This window comes from Elgaria multicarinata, chromosome 22, assembly GCF_023053635.1.
Source record: "Elgaria multicarinata webbii isolate HBS135686 ecotype San Diego chromosome 22, rElgMul1.1.pri, whole genome shotgun sequence".
Taxonomy (NCBI): Eukaryota; Metazoa; Chordata; class Lepidosauria; order Squamata; family Anguidae; genus Elgaria; species Elgaria multicarinata.
In genome coordinates, this window is record NC_086192.1 from 13109737 (window position 1) to 13130956 (window position 21220).

General features: G+C 48.9%; 1 protein-coding gene across 1 annotated transcript in view; it reads right to left on the minus strand.

Annotated features, from left to right (window-relative positions):
- The window catches only part of SH2B2 (SH2B adaptor protein 2), a 33543-nt gene extending 22510 nt beyond the window's left edge, over positions 1-11033 (minus strand). The window contains exon 1 of the mRNA XM_063146375.1: positions 10965-11033. The gene's annotated coding sequence lies outside the window, so the exon portion shown is untranslated. The remainder of the gene's footprint in view (positions 1-10964) is intronic.
- Between the last annotated feature and the right edge of the window lie 10187 nt (positions 11034-21220).

Below are 21220 nucleotides of genomic sequence, written 5' to 3' on the forward strand. Positions count from 1 at the left end.
CATGTTTAGCCAGGAGAAGAGAAGATTGAGGGGGGACATGATAGCACTCTTCAAATACTTAAAAGGTTGTCACACAGAGGAGGGCCAGGATCTCTTCTCGATCCTCTCAGAGTGCAGGACACGGAATAACGGGCTCAAGTTAAAGGAAGCCAGATTCCGGCTGGACATCAGGAAAAACTTCCTGACTGTTAGAGCAGTGCGACAATGGAATCAGCTACCTAGGGAGGTGGTGGGCTCTCCCACACTAGAGGCCTTCAAGAAGCAGCTGGACAGCCCTCAGTCAGGGATGCTTTAAGGTGGATTCCTGCATTGAGCAGGGGGTTGGACTCGATGGCCTTAGAGGACCCTTCCAGCTCTACTATTCTATGATTCTATGCCTTTCTAAAGGGTACTCCTGAAATACTTAAAGAGCCTAAATCGAAAGGACAAAAACATTCAAGCGACTTAGAAAGAGCTACCTTAAAATGCCAACCATGAGCCATGGGATCCGCTTTTCCCAGTTTATCTCACTCAAAACTCTCTTAAAGCCCTTATCCTTCACCTGTTTCGTCCAATGTAACCGTTTCCAAATAGGTGTGTGCGACTAAACCGAAGCACGCTTCTCCCATTGACACCTCCCCAGTCTCCAGACACCCTTGGTTCCATCTTCCTTTGCTCTGGGTCAAATTTTAAAATGCAAGCGCTTTGGGGCAGGGACTCCCCTCTCTCCCTCCCCTTCATCTCTCCAATCTACCAATCGCTACAGACCAAGCCACCAAATAGAGAATAACACAGAGAACGGAGGATATTAATAACTCATCCTCAGTGTGCAAAGATTGGGAAACTCTTCGCGCGGCGCAGTGCAGAACCCTTTCATCATTCTCGGCCCGACAGCCGTTCAAAGGCCGTCATAAGTATCAAACTGGGAAGAGCCACTTGGAAATGCAGATCTGGATCATTAGCAGCACTTCCAAGCGAAAACTCTCTTTTATCAGCCTCCAACATGAAAGCAGGGGGCGGGGGGAGAGCAGGCGGCACTTTTGGGTCACAAGGATGGGGGAGAGGAGAAACCGTGACTGCCAGGAGGAAAAGGCTGTCGATCCTCCAGAGGGCTTTTAAATCCAGATCACGACAATTGATATTGCACCAATTAATGGCGGTGGGCAGTGGGTGGGTTGGAGGCTGGCAGGAACTCTTCCCTCCGTGGAATAAGAGGGAAGCTTTGCACTGTGGAACGGGCATGAATGAGGAGCAATCGAAGGGTACAGTCAAACCCCACCCCACCCCGTGAACTGCTTAAAAACGAAGGCAGGATTGCAGGCGAGAAAAGAGAGGGAAGGTCTTGATCGAAAAAGAGAAAAAAGAAGGATTTGCTGAAACTCAACGCCTGTCAAAATAGGGGCGCTCACTCAGGATCGCTTCTCGGTCCTCCCAGAGTGCAGGACACGGAATAAGGGGCTCAAGTGACAGGAAGCCATATTCTGGCTGGATATCAGGAAAAACTCCCTGACTGTTAGAGCAGTACAACAATGGAACCAGTGACCTAGGGAGGCAGTGGGCTCTCCTACACTCAAGGCATTCAAGAGGCAGCTGGACAACCCTCTGTCAGGGATGCTTTAGGGTGGATTCCTGCATTGAGCAGGGGGTTGGACTGGATGGCCTTGTAGGCCCCCTCCAACTCTACTATTCTATGATTCTGTGAATACCTTCGCGCCCCCAAATTGGACAGCGGTAACAGGCCCAGTGTCGGAACCTGGGCTGGGCATTTGAAGAAACATTTATAACCCAGGGAGAGGGGCCAGCCTGAGCATGTAAATGATTTCAGATGCCCATTTTACTATTTTTACTTTAAGGTAATAGATTACCCTTTTCCGCAACAAAATGCATGTTGATTCCCAAGTAAATGCACTTTGCATTAGGGCTGCAGAACCGAACTCCAGTTTAGCCCTGTAGTCATAATGGTGCTTTAATATGGGAAACTGCCCATGTGCAGAGGGTTTTTTTTTTTTAAAAAAAAAATCAGGCTTGGCACAGTGGAGGTTGGTGGCGCCGATGTCAGTGGGGCACAGAACCCGCTCCGGGTTTTGGTCAGAAAGAATAGACCCCAGAACAGCTGTTTTTATAAGGATACTGTTGTTTTTATGCTTTTTATGTTTTTAAACTTTGTAGATTTGTTTTTAATGTTTACTGTTTTACACTTCTGTAAACCGCCCAGAGAGCTTCGGCTACGGGGCGGTATATAAATGCAATAAACAAATAAAGGCGCTCTCTTGTCTTTCTCCTTAACTAAAAAGACCCCAGTCTTCCAACTCTGCTTCGCAGGGGAGGTGTTTCAGTCCCGTGACAATTTTGGACTCCCTTTTCTGCACTTTTCCCCTCCCGTTTGCCAAGCCAAAATAAGGATGGGGTGTGAAGAACAGGCCAAAAAAAACCCCAAAACAAAACAGAACCCAGGAAGGAAGAAGAGATACAGAAGAAGGAATAGAACGTAAGCAAGGAGGTGTTTTTTTTCCAGATGGCCGCTACTGGTGAGGCTTCTAGGCAGAGTGACCTCGTTGCCATAGTTTTGGGGAACGGCGACAGAGATTTGCAGCGCTTGTCTTTTCACACCGCTGTCTGCAATCTGTTTCCAGTCGGGCAAACAGTCGTTCCTCTGTCCTGAGTCGGGCAGGCAAAGACTCCTTTGTGACTGCACTTTTAATGGAGAATAATTTTGCACGCCTAAGGCGCTGCCCTGACCCCTTTCACTAAACCTCCCTATATCAAGGCAGTCTTCCTTAACCAACTCCCTGCAACCCCGTCGCAAAGCCCAAGGCCTCCGCTTTTAAGCGTGATGACGTCTAAACCGGCCGCTGTTCCTACACGCTCTCAATGGAAGTTTACCCGGTTGTATACCCTTTGCGGTGTGGCTTTTCCCTTCTTTTCAGGTGTGGATTCGATTGCCGTTAGCCGCCTTGGGCGTATTTTATGGGGGAACGGGGTACAAGCGTGAAAAATAAATAAAATGAAGAGTTAAAACCTCGTCCTGGTGGGGAATTCACTGAGTAGGGGTAATAATACGGGGGTCGTGAGAATGGTCCACCTTGTAGGGTGGACACAGTATGGATCGCTTTGAAAGTACACAGAGAACGTTTTGTAAATACCAAGTCTTGCTATGAGCAGTGGAAACATTCAGAGGGCACCAGGTTGGGGAATGGTTTACACTGGGCTGTCAGGGGTTCTTCAGGATTACAGACCAGGAATTTCCCCAGCCCTACCGAGAGACAGGGAAGTTTGAGGAATTTGGGGTTTCGCAAATTCTGATACGAACTGACCCGACCCATCCCTCCCTGGACGAACGTGGAGATCGGAACGCAGACGTCTCATTTTGCAATGCAGCTCCCGACTCACAAAACGCATCAAACCCCCTCTGCAATTGCGTATTTTGAGACAAAATACGTTTAGAAATGCAGATTTAAACACGGATTTTCATGCAGGGTCCCTCCCCTCCCTCTTCAAATTGCAGAAACGGACCAACGACACAGACTGGAAGCCAGGCTCATCCGCCCATCGCAACCTGGAGATACTGGGAACTGAACCTGGGGCCGTTTGTACGTAAAGCATACGCTCTACCACTGAACTACAGCCTGCCTCCCTCAAGCTGCCAAGCACTGCTTCCCTCTGTCTTACATTGCAAAGCCTCAACTACGCTGAGCGCACTGCAGTAACAGTAGTCTGCTTGGACAGTAGTCCTACTGATTAGAGCGGGTTTTACTTCCAAGCACACATGCTTAGAAACACAGCCTGAGTAGGAAGAAATACTAGCAATGTTTGTCCCTGGCCAAGATCCGCTTGCTCCTCACCTCCCTGTGATGGGAACAGAACCTTTTTTTTATTCGTCGTAATGGAAATCTATAGGATACTGTATAAATAGCACATCAGACTGCTGTCTCGCTCCGCTCTGCGTTCAATCCAGCCATGAAGCTCCTGCTTTTTCATTTATTTAATTTTTAGTGTGGCCTAAATAGCGAGATTTTGCTTCTCCAGACTCCCACGAAGCTGGTGGCCCACTAAATGCAAGCTTAGACTTCCTGCCCAGACTGGCTGAAGGCTCCGTCTGTCATTCAAGGCTTTAAAAACATTTGTCCAGAGAGGCAATAAAACCTTCGTGGGTTTCTTTATCCACTGCCCTATTAGGAATTCAGCCAGCTGTGTTGTAAGGAGGTGTAGCCTTTACTTCAGGGGCCCAAAAGCTATTCAGTTTCGCCCACCGCCCTTCCTTCTCCAGGCAAAATCCAGGAGCAGAAAGGAAATTTACATCCGATGTGTGCCACAAAGACCGTTCGACGATGCAGACATAATCTGCTTTCGGAACGACCGTGTGCAAATTGTCAATAGATGCCCAAGTTGTTACGGTATTTCCACATGGCCTAGAAACATGAGCCTTATACAGAACAGGCAAGGCATACCGCCGTTACTAAAAGACTCTGGAAGTAGGTTCTTCCCCTCCGACACAGCCCAGCGAACTCATCAATAGGAAAATACTGCATAAACACTGGGCTGTTGCATTTACCACATGACAAAGGGTAGCATGCTAGCATGGAGGGGGTCCACACAACGCTAACCCACCCAGTGTGGGTTGTTGCAGAAACATGGGTTATTGTGTTGTCTGAACGCAGCATGTTTTCTGCAGGGTTCATAGAAACAGAATAGTAGAGTTGGGAGGGGCCTACAAGGCTATCGAGTCCAACCCCCCTGCTCAATGCAGGAATCCACCTTAAAGCATCCCTGACAGATGGTTGTCCAGCTGCCTCTTGAAGGCCTCTAGTGTGGGAGAGCCCACCACCTCCCTAGGTCACTGGTTCCATTGTTGGACTGCTCTAACAGTCAGGAAATTTTTCCTGATGGCCAGCTGGAATCTGGCTTCCTGTCACTTGAGCCCGTTATTCCATGTCCTGCTCTCTGGGAGGATCGAGAAGAGATCCTGGCCCTCCTCTGTGGGACAACCTTTCAAGTCCTTGAAGAGTGCTATCATGTCTCCCCTCAGTGTTCTCTTCTCCAGGCTAAACATGCCCAGTTTATGCCAGTTTATGCCAGAACTGGGCATGTTTAGCCTGGAGAAGAGAACACTGAGGGGAGACATGATAGCACTCTTCAAGGACTTGAAAGGTTGTCCTCATAGGGCTTTGTTTCCAGACTGCAACCACCAACTATGGGTTCTCAAGGCGGTTTGAGAAAAAATAAATCACACTGCATGGTTAACATTCAGACAGCACGATGATCCATGGTGTGTTAGTGTGTTCTGTTAGTGTGAACCCAGCCAATATGACAAAGCAACACAGGGTAATATTACCTCTTGAGGCTCAGGTGTACTTTTTGGGTGGTCGCTTTAAGTAGCAGCCCAGATTATATATCCATGCCTAGAGAATGCAAAGTGTTTCCTAGTCATTAATATACACAATCAATATTTACTGTGGCATAGGAGTTCTACTGCAGTTAAGGTCACTGATGTTCGGTTTTTTAACATCCTATCACATTAAAGATGGAGGATTCTATTCCTTATAAAACTGGGCTCAAGTTACAGGAATGGGCTCAAGTGACAGGAAGCCAGATTCCAGCTGGACATCAGGAAAAACTTCCTGACCGTTAGAGCAGTACGACAATGGAACCAGTGACCTAGGGAGGTTGTGGGCTCTCCCACACTAGAGGCCTTCAAGAGGCAGCTGGACAACCATCTGTCAGGGATGCTTTAGGGTGGATTCTTGCAATGAGCAGGGGGTTGGACTTGATGGCCTTAGAGGCCCCTTCCAACTCCACTATTCCATGATTCTATGAATCCATTTGTCCTACTAAAACAAAATGTGGCATAGGTAGGCTAACCGATGCGATGTACACTCCGGCTTAATGTTGCACAGATCCAGTATCAAATAGAGCTACAGAACTGTAAACATTTTACTTTGAAGAGGCAACATCACAGAACTGAGACTGTTTTGTGTGTGCGTGGAGGCAGCAGGGAGTAGAATGACGAAAAGAACACAGCTGCCCAAACGACACAGAAAACCTACAAGATGTACTAGGCAGTGCATAACTCATCTAGCTGAGAATCCTAACTTCCTTTCTGTTTTAAAGTTTCTAGGCCATAAGGCATGCTTGAAAGATGTGTAGATTTGCCTCTGGTGACAGTTCGGACGCTCCAGCTGGTACAAAACATTACATCAGTGCGCCAGAGTACACACTGGCTCTCAGTTGCCTTCCAAGCTTCACCCGAGAGGCTGCTGTTGACCTACAAAGCCCGGAATAGCCTGAGTCCAGAAGACGCCTCCTCCATCATTTCCCACCATGACCTTTTAATATCAGCCAGGAATATTCATTTAAACCCATCACCCATGGACAAAACCAGGATGCACACAGAGGTGCTCTCAGGGCCTATGCAGGCAGGATTTCAAATCCATATCTACCAACTGTGTCTCTCTGTCCCCCATTTTTACTCTAGAGAAGGCAAAGGGCCCCCAATCGACATCTTAAACACACACACACCGCCCCCCAGATGGGGAGGCTGCAAGTCTAACACAACACTTCACATTGCACAAAGCTTAAATCTATCCTCCACCATTCAGAAGAGGTTCCAAGAATTTCACATCAAATCCCTGTTACGGACCGGGCTGCCAGGGGAGGATTTATACCACAAGCTCTAGAACGCCGGAGAAAGTTTTGGAAATCCGAACCTGGCATCGCATTACAATACTGCAGTCTAATAACATCCGAGCCGGGAAATTCAATTATATACAGCATGTTCGCTGCAGGATTCTTACATTTGCTGCTAATTACTTTGAATGGTAAATTGAACAAGACACCTTGGAGGAATCCTGAATCTCTCAGTTAGCAAGGGCTCCTCCCATGGTATCACACTACAGCTTTGCCATCAAATCCATCCCTTGTATTGATTTAACCTCAAACGCTCTCCTGTGTAGAGTTCTGGTCACCACACCCAAAAAAGGGTATTATAGAGCTGGAAGACATGCAGAAAAGGGCAATTAAAATGATTAAGGGGCTGGAGCGTCTCCCCTATGAGGGAAGGTTACACCAACTGGGATTGTTTAGCTTGGAAAAAAGGAGGCTAAGAGGAGACAGGATAGAGGTGTACAAAATGATGCATGGTGTGGAGAATCTGGACAGGGAGACATTTTTCTCCCTTTCTCAAAATCCTAGAACCCAAGGGGTCATCCCATGAAGCTGATGGGTGGGAGATCCAGGAGAAATAAAAGGAAGGACTTCTTCACACAGCGCAGAGTTAAATTATGGAACTCACTACCACAAGATGTAGTGGCGGCCACCAATTTGGATGGCTTTAAAAGGGGGTTGGATAAATTCCTGGAGGCGAAGGCTATCCATGGCTACCAGCCCTGATGGTTGTGTGCTATCTCCAGTATTCGAGGCAATCAGCCTGTGTGCACCAGTTGCTGGGGAACATGGGTGGGAGGGTGCTGTTGCACCATGTCCTGCTTTGTAGGTCCCTGGCCGACGGCTGGTTGGCCACTGTGTGGACAGAGTGCTGGACTAGATGGACCCTTGGTCTGATCCAGCCGGGCACTTCTGATGTTCTTCTGTTTGGTGTCTCCTTGTTACACTCTCTCTTTAAGAAGTATCTATGCAGAACAGGCAACGCGAAGTAACTGGGGCCATCGCTAGGACAGGTTGCGGTTTGGTTTATCCGGTGAGCTTCCTTGGAAGAAGCAACCAGTCGCCAAACTGAAAGAGTTTTGGTCTACAGCCAAGTGTAAAGATTTGTCACCCAGATATTTAGCAGTGACACCTACGCGTTTGCCAACCGTTTATTTCCTGCTCTTTGTTACTGGTAAACCACTGGTTTGTTTTAACTTGGGGGAGATACTTGGTTAGAATTCCTGGTGTTCTTCAGGATTTCGCTTCCTCTTTGTGTTGGCCATGGTGAGATTCCAGCTGGACATCAAGAAAAACTTCCTGACCGTTAGAGCAGTAGGACAATGGAATCAGTTCCCTACGGAGGTGGTGGTGGGCTCTCCTACACTCAAGGCCTTCAAGAGGCAGCTGGACAACCATCTGTCAGGGATGCTTTAGGGTAGATTCCTGCATTGAGCAGGGGGTTGGACTCGATGGCCTTGTAGGCCCCTTCCAACTCTGCTATTCTATGATTCTATGATCTGGACTAGTAGCCATCGATAGCCGTTGGTTTTATTCGGTGGCATTTTAATTTGTGTTCAATTTTCCAGGACAGCATATAATTCTTGTGTTTTATGTTTTCATCACTATTTTAAGAACCGTCCAAACAACTTTGGCTATTGGACAGCACAGAAACATGGTGAGTAAATAACCCCCCACCCCCACCTTCTAATCCTGACACCATCACCAATTATTAGAATGTCAGGAAGGGTATTTCTGCTAGAACGGCCCAACCACCATTGAGATCCAGCATCCATTTTTGCAATAAACTCCAAACGCACAAATCTAAGCGCTCCTCTGGCAGAAACAATCCATCCCCAACTGTGGGTGAGAAGGATCAATCACCCGTCCATCCACGGCTAGCAGACAACATCAATCAACTACATCCATTGCTTTTAAATTATATATTGTTTTAACTTGGATCATGGTTTAATTCGTTTTTAACTGTGTATATTGTTTTATACTGTATGTTTTTATCTGTACGCCACCCGGAGATCTTCGTGATATAGGGCGGGATATAAATATTTTAAATAAATAAATATATAAATAAATAATAAATCTTGAAGATCCGTTTTCTTTTTCGCTGGCCAAGTGCTGGTCCACTGACCCCAAGGTTTGGAAAGAAAGAAAGAAAGGTAACCTCCCAACCAGTTCTGGATTTCCCCTTGACTGGTCTACCATCGTCCCACATTTAAGGGATAAATCTATGCCAATGCAGCTTTCTCTCTCTTTCACTGAAATCATTAAAATCTCTCCACATAGCAGCTCCCAACTAGGGTACGAAGAGATGATCAAGCCCAGAGAACTGGGTTGTGCGGAGAAGAGGAGCAGCTCAATGGTCCCTGGAGAAACCGATTCAGACCCTATTCCAGCAAGGAACCCAAATGCAGCTCTGCCCTATAAGCTAATGGTTCTGATTAACCATTAACTGGGGTGGGGGGGAGGCAGTCACCGCTGCAGCGAAGACAACGGAGCCTTCCACCTTTGACACAGCTCCTGTAGCGGATGCAAACCAATTGGTATGCAGAGCACACAGAACTGCACTCGCAAGTGGACACGCACACATGCCCAGAAAATCCCAGCGACGCACCCTCTCGTATATTCCAGGCTGTCATAAGGGCAGGCATTTTGCTAGCAAATAAATAATGCAGAAAAGGCACAGATTGGAAAGCAAAGCAGGCCAGCGGGCTGATGGTACCAAGGCTAACAGGTTCCCCCACCCATCCGGCCTCCCATTCAGAAATAAAATGCATGCAACGCAGCAGGATGCCTAAAAGGAGAGGCCCTCCCAAGATATTTTGCTGCCTGAGGTAAGAGCAGCAAATGGTCTCGCTTTCCCCCATCAAGGTGTGTAGCAGACCAAACCAGCCAAGTTATTTTGGCACCTGAGACAGAACATCCCCTCCTTCCTGGCAGTAAAAACAACAACGCAACAATAAATTAGATCGCTAACCATTGGCCCTCCTTTCACGACACCCACAATCAATAGCCGAAAGCGGCGGCCTCCCTCTGCCCAATGGTAGGGCCGGGCCGGCCAAGAGGCAAAGCACGTGGCTTCGGCGAGTCATGAATAAGGAGGAACAGCAAAACCCACTGAGCAAGAGGAAGGCAGTCGGGGGAAACGTGCAAATTGATGCGGAAAGGGTGTACAAGGCATGTGGCGAACGGGCATGGGGCGACATGGGCCAGACCTCCAATTTCTGAAGCCAGGCCTGACGTTCCCTGGGTGGGTGGAGAGAGTTGGAAAGCACCCTCCACCCCCTGCCAGAAAGCAGACACAGACACACACAGACACATCACACACACACACCCAGCTGCTTAAGAGGTTTCCTTCACGGCTTTACTTGAAAATTAATTGCCGGGCTGGGGGTGGGGGGCAGCGGCCAGGATGTTGCGTCTCCCAGGTAGCATCACGCCGGACAAAGGGGCTCCTGTCCAGGACAGAACACAGCATGTTTGCAGGAGCTCTTCCCGCCACATCGCCAAGGAAGGCAATGTTGATCTAGCTGCGTGTGTGTAATGTGAGATAAAAGGGAGTGGGTGGGAATCTCTCTCTCTCTCTCTCTCTCTCTCTCTCTCTCTCTCTCTCACACACACACACACACACACTCGTTGAATACAAGCGAGGACACACACACACACACCACCAATACACTGCAAAAACAAACGCACCCCAAAGATCAGAAACGTGGGAAAGAAAAGAGGGAGGCCAATTCCCCCTCCACATCTGACCTCCCTCCCTCCCCATGGCCGCGCATACATGTGCCAAAGCCCACACCGGCCTCAAGCCGGGAACCTCAAGCAGGCAAGGCGATGTGCAAGCCGGAAAGGGCGGACGAGCGTGTGCGCGTGTGTGGGATCTCCATCCAGCCATACAAACCCCTACTCACACACACACACACACGCCTTTTAACGCGAAAAACACAGGCAGGCAGGCAGCCCCATCGGCCACCGTGCGGCTTCCTCCCGAGTAGCCCCGCCGATGCCCACACCGCAACCCTAACAGGTCACGCTCAGGTTGCGCGGGGGAAGCGGGGCGCAGAGACGCGCGCCCAGGCGCAAAGGGGGCACCCCGATAAAGAGGGCAAAATAGGGAGCCGGGGAGGGAGAGAGGGAAGGGGGGGCTCTTCTTAAAGCGGCTGCTGCTCTTCGAGAGACCCCCCCCCAAGCGAGAGACACCCCCCCCCAAGCTGGATCCCCGTCCCCCCCATGTGCAAAAGAGCCGCGTCTCGAAAGGAGAGAGGAAAGAGGGCGGCGGAGGAAAGGGCGCTGCTCCATCCAGGGGGCCGAGGAGGCGCCGCGCTTACCGGGCTTGGAGAGGCATGGGAGGGGAGATGGGCCGAGCGACCGCCCGGGCTCCGTCCTCGCCAGCCCGACCGAAGGGAAGGCGCAGGAGCCGCTCCCGGGGCGCAGCAGCAACAGCCAGCCAGCCAGGCGCGCCCTCGCCGCTGCCTGCCTCCCAGCCGGCCCGCGTCTCCTCCCCCTCGCTCGGCGAAGAGGGTTTAAAGGGCCCGGCAGGCGGAGCAGGAGAGCGCCATGTGACCAGCCCGAGTGCGTGTTTTCTCCCGGTGCCTCTGAGCATGTGCAGAGCGGGCGCGCAAGCGGAGCTCGCCAAGGCCGCGTGGATTGATTGGACGGCGTTGCCCCACAGCCAAGAGCTCTCCGGGCGAATCACAAAAATTAAACCCACACACACACAACCCTAATCGAAATAGGAAACGAACAGGATAAATAAATTTTAACTCGGTGTTTTAAATTTGTAATTTTGCACTGCTGCTGCTTTTATCTGGTTGAGCTTTTATCGTGTATTTTATAATATGGTTTTATACCGTTGTTTTATACTTTGAATGGTTTTAATTTTTGTGAACCGCCAGAGAGTATTGGGCGGTATAGAAATGTAATTAATTAATTAATTAATTAATTAATATAAAAGCGTAATATAAAATGCGGGGTAAAAACGCCACCAGGCCAAAATGGAGCAGCGATGGAGGCAGATTGAAAACACGGATTGAAAACAGCAAAGTTAAAATTACATGGCTAGGCTGTTAAAATGCTGAGAAAATAAAAAGTCCTTATCATCATCATCATCATCATCATCATATTTATTTATTTATTTATTTTATTACATTTATATACCGCCCCACAGCCGAAGCTCTCTGGGCGGTTTACAACTATTAAAAATGGCAAACATTAAAAGTATACAACATTTAAAAACCATCAAAAACATAAAAAACAGTATAAAAACAACATTGTATGTATTTATTTTTTTATTGCATTTTTATACCGCCCAATAGCCAAAGGTCTCTGGGCTGTTCACAAAAATTAAAACCATTCAAAGTATAAGCTGTTTTTATAAGGATACTGTTGTTTTTATGCTTTTTATGTTTTTAAACTTTGTATATTTGTTTTTAATGCTTACTGTTTTAAACTTTTGTAAACCGCCCAGAGAGCTTCAGCTATGAGGTGGCATATAAATGCAATAAATGAATGAATGAATAAAACAACAGCATAAAAACATGATATAAAATGGAACTGAATATGGGGAACTCTCCTTTCCCCGCCGCCTCAAAGAAGAGCAATCACCAGCCCTGATACAGGCATGAAGTATGTGTGTCTTTAAGCATGCACAGAGTGTATTTTCACGCCACCAAATAAGCAGAGCAAACACCAAATAGCGGTGTCATTGACCATGTGCAGAGTGCCTCTATGCCTTAGGCAGAAGCCAGAACCAGTCCTGGTGCGAATCTGTTTTCGTTTTTTAAGGGGCAAAGGAGAGTGTGTTTAAACATGTACAGAGTACTTTCCTTCCCCTGGGAGTAAGCAGAGTTCCCACACTGCTGGCATTAGGCGGTCCAACGTGCGTAACTGCAGGGGCTGACACACCCAAAATCACGAGGTTGGGGAAAAGGCTGCTTGTGCACCATTTCTCCACTCTTCTTCTGCGCAGGGCAGGGCAGCGAGAGCCTTGCCCCATCGACTCCGAGGAGGCTCCGGCCTCCACCCATTCCTCTCGCCAATGTTTCAATTTCCTATTGATTGGTGTTTCTGATGATCCCACGCAGCAAAAGCAGCAGCAGCAGCGTCCTTGCTGACAAGCCAGGGAAACCTGACCCACCGCCCTTGTCTAGGAAGAGGAAGCGGCAAAGAGAAGTAAAATTGTGCAGAGCAGACAATTCTTCGCCCCCTTCTCCCCATATTTGCAAATATTCTTGTAAAGCTCAGCTCGGTGACTTCTTAACGCTGTTGCTCCTTTTATAGGGCACAGTCTGTGTATCCAAATACCCGGGTCCTATGTGCCAGGCTGCTGTTAGGGTGGGTACACATTACGTGAGCATCGCCTTCTCCGTGCACCCTGCGTCTCAGAAATGGGGGTAACAGAAGTGCAGGGGAACATGTCCTGCAGATTTGTCCCATGTTGACCAAGAGCTTTTGGCATCAACTTCATGGGGCGGGAAAGCCCCCAAATACTTCTGAAGGATAACATCTGCCGTGTTCCCCCACCTTTTCCAAGCACTTGGAGGGTGTGACTAGGGCACACCAGTAACCGCTTTGAGCTTCTCCAGCATGCCGCATACGTGTGATTTAGCTAGTGACGATGGCGACAGCTTAGCGCTGTAGGGGATAATTCGAGGGAAACGGGTACGTGGGATGAAGCTATGAATCTTGGACCATCTACATTCAATGAGCGATTACCCCCACTTGCAAAATTGAGGCTCAGCCTTCTGCGTTCTCCTTTGAGTGGCGAGGGGGACTTACCCTTTGAGAACCCCCAGGTTAGAACATCCAATACCTTTGGCCGCAGGTGTGGTTGGACCACAGCTTCCATCACTCCTGAGCTTTGGCCAGGCTCATTGGGGTTAACGGGCGTCGGAAAACTGGTTTGGCCCTTGTGCCACAGCCCTTACAGACACCTATCCAAACAGCGAGCAAACGCCGAACTCGAAATATCTGCTTCCTGCAATTTATCAGAACTCCGCGGCCCTGGCATTGCCCAGGCAGGCGATCAATACCAGTGCAGAGAAAACCCTTAATGAAATCTCAAGCTAAGAGCCTATTGATCGTTCAACTCTTTTCCTTTAAAAATGTATATGAATGGGAAAGGAGGAACTTTTGTGTGGGCGGCCGAGGAGTGGAAAATGAGATCAATGGGCAGAAGCAGCCGGTGCAGAAGGCAGACTGAAGCTGCGTTACTCAGCAGTGTCTTCCGGAAGAAGAAAAGATCAGCCTCTGGTCTCCACAATTCAAGAAGGATGCAGACAAGCTGGAGGGGGTTCAGAGGAGGGCAACCAGGATGATCAGGGGTCCGGAAAGAAAGCCCTATGAAGAGAGACTGAAAGAACTGGGCATGTTTAGCCTGGAGAAGAGAAGAGGGGAGACATGATAGCACTCTTCAAATACTTCAAAGGTTGTCACACAGAGGAGGGCCAGGATCTCTTCTTGATCCTCCCAGAGTGCAGGACACGGAATAACGGGCTCAAGTGACAGGAAGCCAGATTCCGGCTGGACATCAGGAAAAACTTCCTGACTGTTAGAGCAGTATGACAATGGAACCAGTGACCTAGGGAGGTTGTGGGCTCTCCCACCCTAGAGGCCTTCAAGAGGCAGCTGGACAACCCTCTGTCAGGTATACTTTAGGGTGGGTTCCTGCATTGAGCAGGGGGTTGGACTCCATGGCCTTAGAGGTCCCTTCCAACTCCACTATTCTATGATTCTAATGTTCGCCCATAGGGGCTGGCACCCTATTAGAGAAGAATTAACATTTTGTTCACCTGAGGCCTTTTCTACACCTACAGGGGAAAGAGGGACACAGGGGAGACGTCCCGGGATTTCTGGCTCCCAGGATTGTCGCCCCGTGTTCACATGGAAGTGAAGACGTTAGGGTTAGGGTTAAGAGTTGTCTTCGTAAAAGATGTGTCTAGTAAAAGTTCTCTGTAACGCAGACCCGGCTGAAGAGAGCAGCTGCAGTTTTGTTTCATTACAAATACCAGCGGCTGAGTCAAGGCGGAGTAATCAATGGCGAAGCATTTACGGTTACAGCCGAACGCATTACCAGACTGGGGTGGAAATAGCTTCGGTCAGCATTCAAGGGCTCCATTCTGTTTTTCAAACCACTCGGAGTTACCCACGAGGCACAACGAAGGCCATAGAAGCGCACGAGAAAGAGGAGGCCGGATTATGTAACCTCCATTTCCGCTTGCAACATTGGCAATTCATTCGGCATCCTCTCCGTCCACCCTGCTGGCTGGTCTTCTTGGTTTTTTTTTTGCAAACACACGGGGTTTTGATTTCTGCTGGCTCCCCTATCATCAATGCGATCTGTTAGGCACTGCACTAGGCTGACCTTACAGTGCAAAACAGCTGCCAGAGGTGTTTTTCCCCTTTAAAAAAGAAAGAAAAGAGAAGCTCATGATTTCAGCCTGCTTAGGAAGAGACTGCGGACTCTCCCAGGGCCAGCCCGTGCGGCTCCTATGCTGACACTTTGCTTCTGCAGCAATGCCAGAGCAGGCCTGGGCTACAGGCAAGAAAGGAAAGAGGTGAAAGAAATTGCTGAGATGCTTTCCTGCCTAAGGAGGAAAGGAAAGGGACCTCTCGTGCAAGCACTGAGTCATTACTGACTCTTGGAGGGACGCCAGCTTTCGCTGACGTTTTCTTGGCAGGCCTTATAGCGGGGTGGTTTGCCGTTGCCTTCCCTGGCCATTATTACCTTTTCCCCAGCTAACTGGGTACTCATTTTACCGACCTCGGGAGGATGGAAGGCTGAGTCGACCTGAGCCGGCTGCCTGAAATCAGCTTCTGCTGGGATCGAACTCAGGCCGTGGGGAGAGTTTCAGCTGCAGAAACTGCTGCATGCCCCTTATCTATGAATGAGGAAATCCCTGGTTCGAATCTCGCCTTCGCCACGAGCACGTCAGATGGCCCGACAAAAGCCATCCCTTCCCAGCCCTGCTATCTGCAATGTTGGGTATAATATTGGTGACCGACATGTATTTGTTGGCTGTAATCTGCCTTGGGAAGGTTTCTGCCCTGAAAGGTGGCCAAGACTTTAAAAAAACACAATGAAATAAACATTTGCAGGGCCACAAATGTCCTGTTCCTGGCTTTATGTATGCTGAAGGCCATTCCTGATCCCCCTTAAAATGGAAAGTACGTGAAATCCTTTTTGAACTAGCATGCAATTTTTATTATTATTATTACTATTTTTACTAATAACTCCCCCTGCTTCCCACAGTAACATCTTCAGTCGCAGGCATGCACAACTCATTTCATTAGGGTGCGCACCTTAAAGGCCCTGATTGGAGCAGAGATGTGGATAGCGCGGTTTCCAAGGCCTCCAGAGAAAGTGCGTAATTCTCCCATGCTAATGGCAGCTGGGGAATTAAACACTTTCTGTAGGCTCCGGAAAGCGCACTTTCCTCATCTCTGCTCCAATCAGGGCCTTTAAGGTGCGCACCCTAATGAAATGACCCTGGGAATTTAGGGTGTGCCTGGCCACACCTGGCACATCCCATGTGCACGCCTATGTCTTCAGTTGCTGTTGGGTTTAGGAGGGTTTGACAACCAAAACGTGATGAAGTGATAAGTGGGAGAGGAAGCTATTTGGATTTTCGCCCCCAAAATACATTATACTGCCCTTCCTCTGGTTGCTTTGCTCTGTACTTTTAAATAAAACACGAGCAGAGAAATGTAAGGCTGCAAATGCCCCTTGGAGACCGTTCTCCTAGAAGATTTCAGCCTGGGTTTTATAAAAAGCTTTCTACATTCCCCAATTCACTTCTTAAATCAATACATTTTATTTAATTTCTGGGTTCCTGACATGTTCTGAATGGTGAAGTACTTGTGATAAGAAGAAGAAGAAACATTTGCAATGCTATCTATGTCTGCTTGGAGGTCAATCCTGTTGAATGCAATGTGGGTTATTCACAAGTTAAGTGCAGCCCCACGTAGAGTGCATTGCAGTAATCCAGTCTTGAGGTTACTAATGCCTGTTCCACTGTGGCCACAATATCACCCTGAAGTTAAAGGCTCAGTTACAGCGGACAGTCAGAAAGTTGGCAACCTTAGGCTCAACGCTCTTTAGATGTGCTGTTGCTGTATAGGACAATTGACACACAGTCCTATACATGTTAGGCGGTAAAAAACACACACCTACAGCTCACGGCATGCACCAGCCGCCGCAGCGTGGAACTCATCACTGGAAGGTATAAAGTAGTGTAGGGTGGCCAACTGTCCTTTACAGGGGGCAGTCCTCCATTTGAAGGCGACCTGTATTTGAAGGAGTGTGTCTTGCCCGAACTGATATGGGGAGGGGATGCGGTTCTGTGCACATTTAATTGCTAATGAATTAGTGGGAGGAGTTTAATCTGCCTTGAAAAATTTTTCCCGCTGACGTGAAGTGCCCGTTCCCATCTGGAAAGGCCTGCGTGGTCTAGAGTGGGGACAGAAATGCATTCTGTGCATGTTCAGAGATGTACTTTCACACATTCCAGCTCTGAGGTGCTAGATTCCTCACCCTATAGGAACCACAAACAACGTCGATATCTGAAGGTCATTTCAGACCTTCAGACGTTGATTTCAGAAGGCTTTCAGTGACATCATCCCAGAGTGCATGACATGGAATAACGGGCTGAAGTTACAGGAAGTCAGATTCCAGCTGGACATCAGGAAAAACATCCTGACTGTTAGAGCGGTATGACAATGGAACCAGTGACCTAGGAAGGTTGTGGGCTCTCCCACACTAGAGGCCTTCAAGAGGCAGCTGGGCAACCCTCTGTCAGGGATGCTTTAGGGCGGATTCCTGCATTGAGCAGGGGGTTGGACTCGATGGCCTTGTAGGCCCCTTCCAACTCTACTCTTCTATGATTCTATGACAACGGAGCCATACGATGGCTTTCCCTCTAGACCGTTTGCTTGCTGCTCCAAAGCCAGACGCATGGATAAAGCAGCACGACATGAAGACCAGAGCCATCAGGAAGCGGTTTCCATAACAACGGCATTTAGCTGTAAGGGCTAGGAACTCACAGTTATTTCATATATGCCGTGCGCCTTTGTTTTGCTTTCCAAGGCTGTAAGATTCGGAAGCGCAAAACCTATCCCTACTCTGCACAGTAAGTCTGCAGCCAGCATTTCAAAATGTCCTGGGTCACACAGTGCAAATTTCTTCAAGGGCGAGGGCATTTTTGGACGTCCATTCCGCACAATGATACTGCAACCGGGCTGTACATTCTCAGAGCCAAATCAATTCATTTTCGGGAACAGGGGAGGAGAGGAATTATTATTATTATTATTATTATTATTATTATTATTATTATTATTGTCGTCGTCATCATCATCATCATCATCATCATCATTTATATACCACCATCCCATAGCTGAAGCTTTCTGGGCGGTTTACAAAGATTAAAAACACTGAGTTAAAAATATAACAATATGTGCTTGTCTCTTTAGGCTTGTAGGTGCAGATTATGGGGTTTTCTGGCTAGGAGACGTCTAAGAGGAACACCAGGAGCAGCCTAGGGAAATATTTCCAAGAGTCTTTCTCAGATGAAAAAGGCAGAGCTCTGCTCTAAGAATATAAGAAGAGCCATGTTGGGTCAGAACTAGGACTCCAAATAGGTCCTGGGGCTAAGTGTTGGCTTGCCACCCACCGCTGGAGGCTTTTGTGTGGATTGGTTATAGAGCATCCGAACAGAAAGGAGAGAAGGAAATGGAATCCTGTCCCGTAAGATGGCTCAGGAAAGCTACAAGAGATTTTCTCTCCTGGGCAACTCTTAAAAGGCTGGGCTCATTACTCTTAACTCCTTGCCTCTTTCCAGAAATTACACCTGCATGGTCATGAAGACTATGGAATTAAGTGATGGAACTCGCTGTTGTAGATCACAAGCTGAATATGAGCCAACAGTGAGATGTGGCTGCAAGAAAAGCAAATGCTGTTTTGTGTTGCATTAATAGAAGTATAGCTTCCAAATCGCGGGAGGTCCTGGTTCCTCTCTATTCGGCCCTGGTTAGGCCTCATCTTGAGTACTGCGTCCAGTTCTGAGCACCACAATTCAAGAAGGATGCAGACAAGCTGGAGCGGGTTCAGAGGAGGGCAACGAGGATGATCAGGGGTCTGGAAACAAAGCCCTATGAGGAGAGGTGGAAAGAATTGGGCATGTTGAGCCTGGAGAAGAGAAGATTGAGGGGAGACATGATAGCACTCTTCAAGGACTTGAAAGATTGTCACACAGAGGAGGGCCAGGATCTCTTCTCGATCCTCCCAGAGTGCAGGACGCGGAATAATGGGCTCAAGTGACAGGAAGCCAGATTCTCTTGACCGCTGCCCTGTGGCCTTTTGCCCGACGGATCACACCTCCGCTGCTCTTTGCCTTTCTTCTGGTTCTTGTGGGCTGTGTGGGTTCTCAGCACCTTGCCAGACCAGCTCCTTTTCCTGCAGCGGCACTTAGGCCTCCCCTGTCTGTCACGCCGCCATCGGTCTGCGGCCTGCGCACGGTTTCTCTCGAGTGACGGGGTGTGTGTGTTTATGGGAACTGAAGAGCTCCAGTTTCCACATTATGTGGTTCTTTTACTCTTAACCAACTTAATGAGAACAGATTTTTTGGGGTGGTGGTGGTGGAAGGCGAGTAAATATTTCACTGTTTCCTCTCGGAGCTGAGAAAGCCCATAAGGCCTGTCTCCTGGGAAACCCAGTAACACGGCAAGGCCCGGAAACGCTGCTCCATGCGGCAGCTTTTGGCTTCTGCCTGCCGTCCGATGTCAATCCCGACCGGGAAGAAATAACTTTTAGGCAGGGAACTGCCAACTGCTACCTTCCAAGACAGTAGCGCTAAGCTGTTGCGGTACGCCCCGAATCCTTGGCCAAGTGCCGTCTGTGGTAAAGGAATTGTTCCAGACACGTTTTTCTCCTTCGCCTCATAGTTCACAGAGAAGCCAGTCGGAGGCAGCTATAATGTGAAGCCGCTGAGCAGAAAATGACATTTATGTCTGCATACAACTCTCTCTCTGTCTCTCCAGCACTCGCAACAAAATTTTGCAGCGTGGAGGACTCCTGTTCAATTTTATTCCAATTCTCTCCGGCGTTCTGCGGTCGCGCAGTCTTCACTGAGGGGCTGTTGTTGGGGGTTTTGGGGGTATGTCTGCAATCCTTGAGGTCTCCTTGAGCTGATATCTCCTCTCTTGTGTAGAGGGGATTCAGTTTTGGCTACGTAAGCAGCGGCACGCAACTCTGAACGTCGCAAATAAGAGGGCCTGAGATATACGATGGAATTCAAAGGAATTTCAAACGTTGCAAACCACAGTGAAAGAGCAAGTCATGATGGAGACGTTGGGTGGATTCCACAGTAATCCCTTTTCTCTGGAGATGCCATCTGTTGTGCATGGACTTTTACGTAGGCAGTCCAATGGATGGAAATGAATACGGGGAAAAGTGGGTAGAGAGAAATGGGTGTCTGAGGTGGGGAAAGGGCTGGTCTGCCCATTTTGGCTCGGGGTCTTCACACCACTGGCTCCTGCCCGGCCCATGGCCACTACGTAGCCCCTCACAGGCCTTAGCTAGACCAGCCTTTATCCCGGGGTGAACCAGATGACGCACAGGGGATCCCGGGATCAGGGAGGGATCATCCCTCCCTGGCCCTGGGATTCAGCCCTACACTTTGGGACCGCGGAAGGTGTGGCCTGTTGCCACGGCTTGAGCCGATTACTCACGCGGAGCCAGGAGCGCTGTGTCCATCGGGAAGGAGCGGGGATTTTTTTAAAAAACAAACAAACACACAACCTACCTTCAGTCGCTCGAGTGCTCGTGCGCACCTGGCTCTTTAATTTTTTTTAAAAAAATGGCGGACCCGACGCCTCTCTTCTTGAGGTCTCCCCTCCTCTCCTCCGGACTTTACAGTAGGCCTCAGATTGAGGGAAGGTGGCCTTCCACAGAATAAAGGTTTTCCCCTCCTTCCCGCTGAGAGGGATTGCTTATTCCCCACACAGGCCAAGAAGAAGAAAAAAACAGCCCTTGATCTCTTTCACTAAACCAGTTCGCACAATGGCTCCAGCCCACAGCGCAGTTGCAATGCGGCCATTTTGAAGATTCCAGCCACGTCATGGTGGTCGGTGTCGCTTATCGTGCCGTGCCAATTCAGCGAGGGTGGCATATGCGAGGGTTAAACAGCCCTCACCTAACCCATGGGCTGATTTAGGGTTAAGTGAGGGCTGTTTAACCCTCGCATAAACCATCCTCGCTGGGTTCACATGACATCGGAAAAGAGCCCATGGGTTGTGGGTGGTTTGTTAACCACGCCAACAGCCCGCCATAGCCGAGTTCCAGAGATACGGTAAGGCACGGCGGCCACCCATCGCTTCCTTTCTGCAGGAATCACGCATCTGGTTGTTCATTCATCCAAAGCAGCTTGCAGAGACGTTCCCCTCCTGCCAGACCCTCTCTGCTCCTAGCACCAGAGACAGTTGTGTGCGTCGAGGCTAAAATAACCTCGTGGCTGGCGGTGCGAAATGTCCCCCAGCCACACAGCCAGTTTGGAGTTTTAAATGGGTTCCCACAGCCGCAAATGGATGCCTC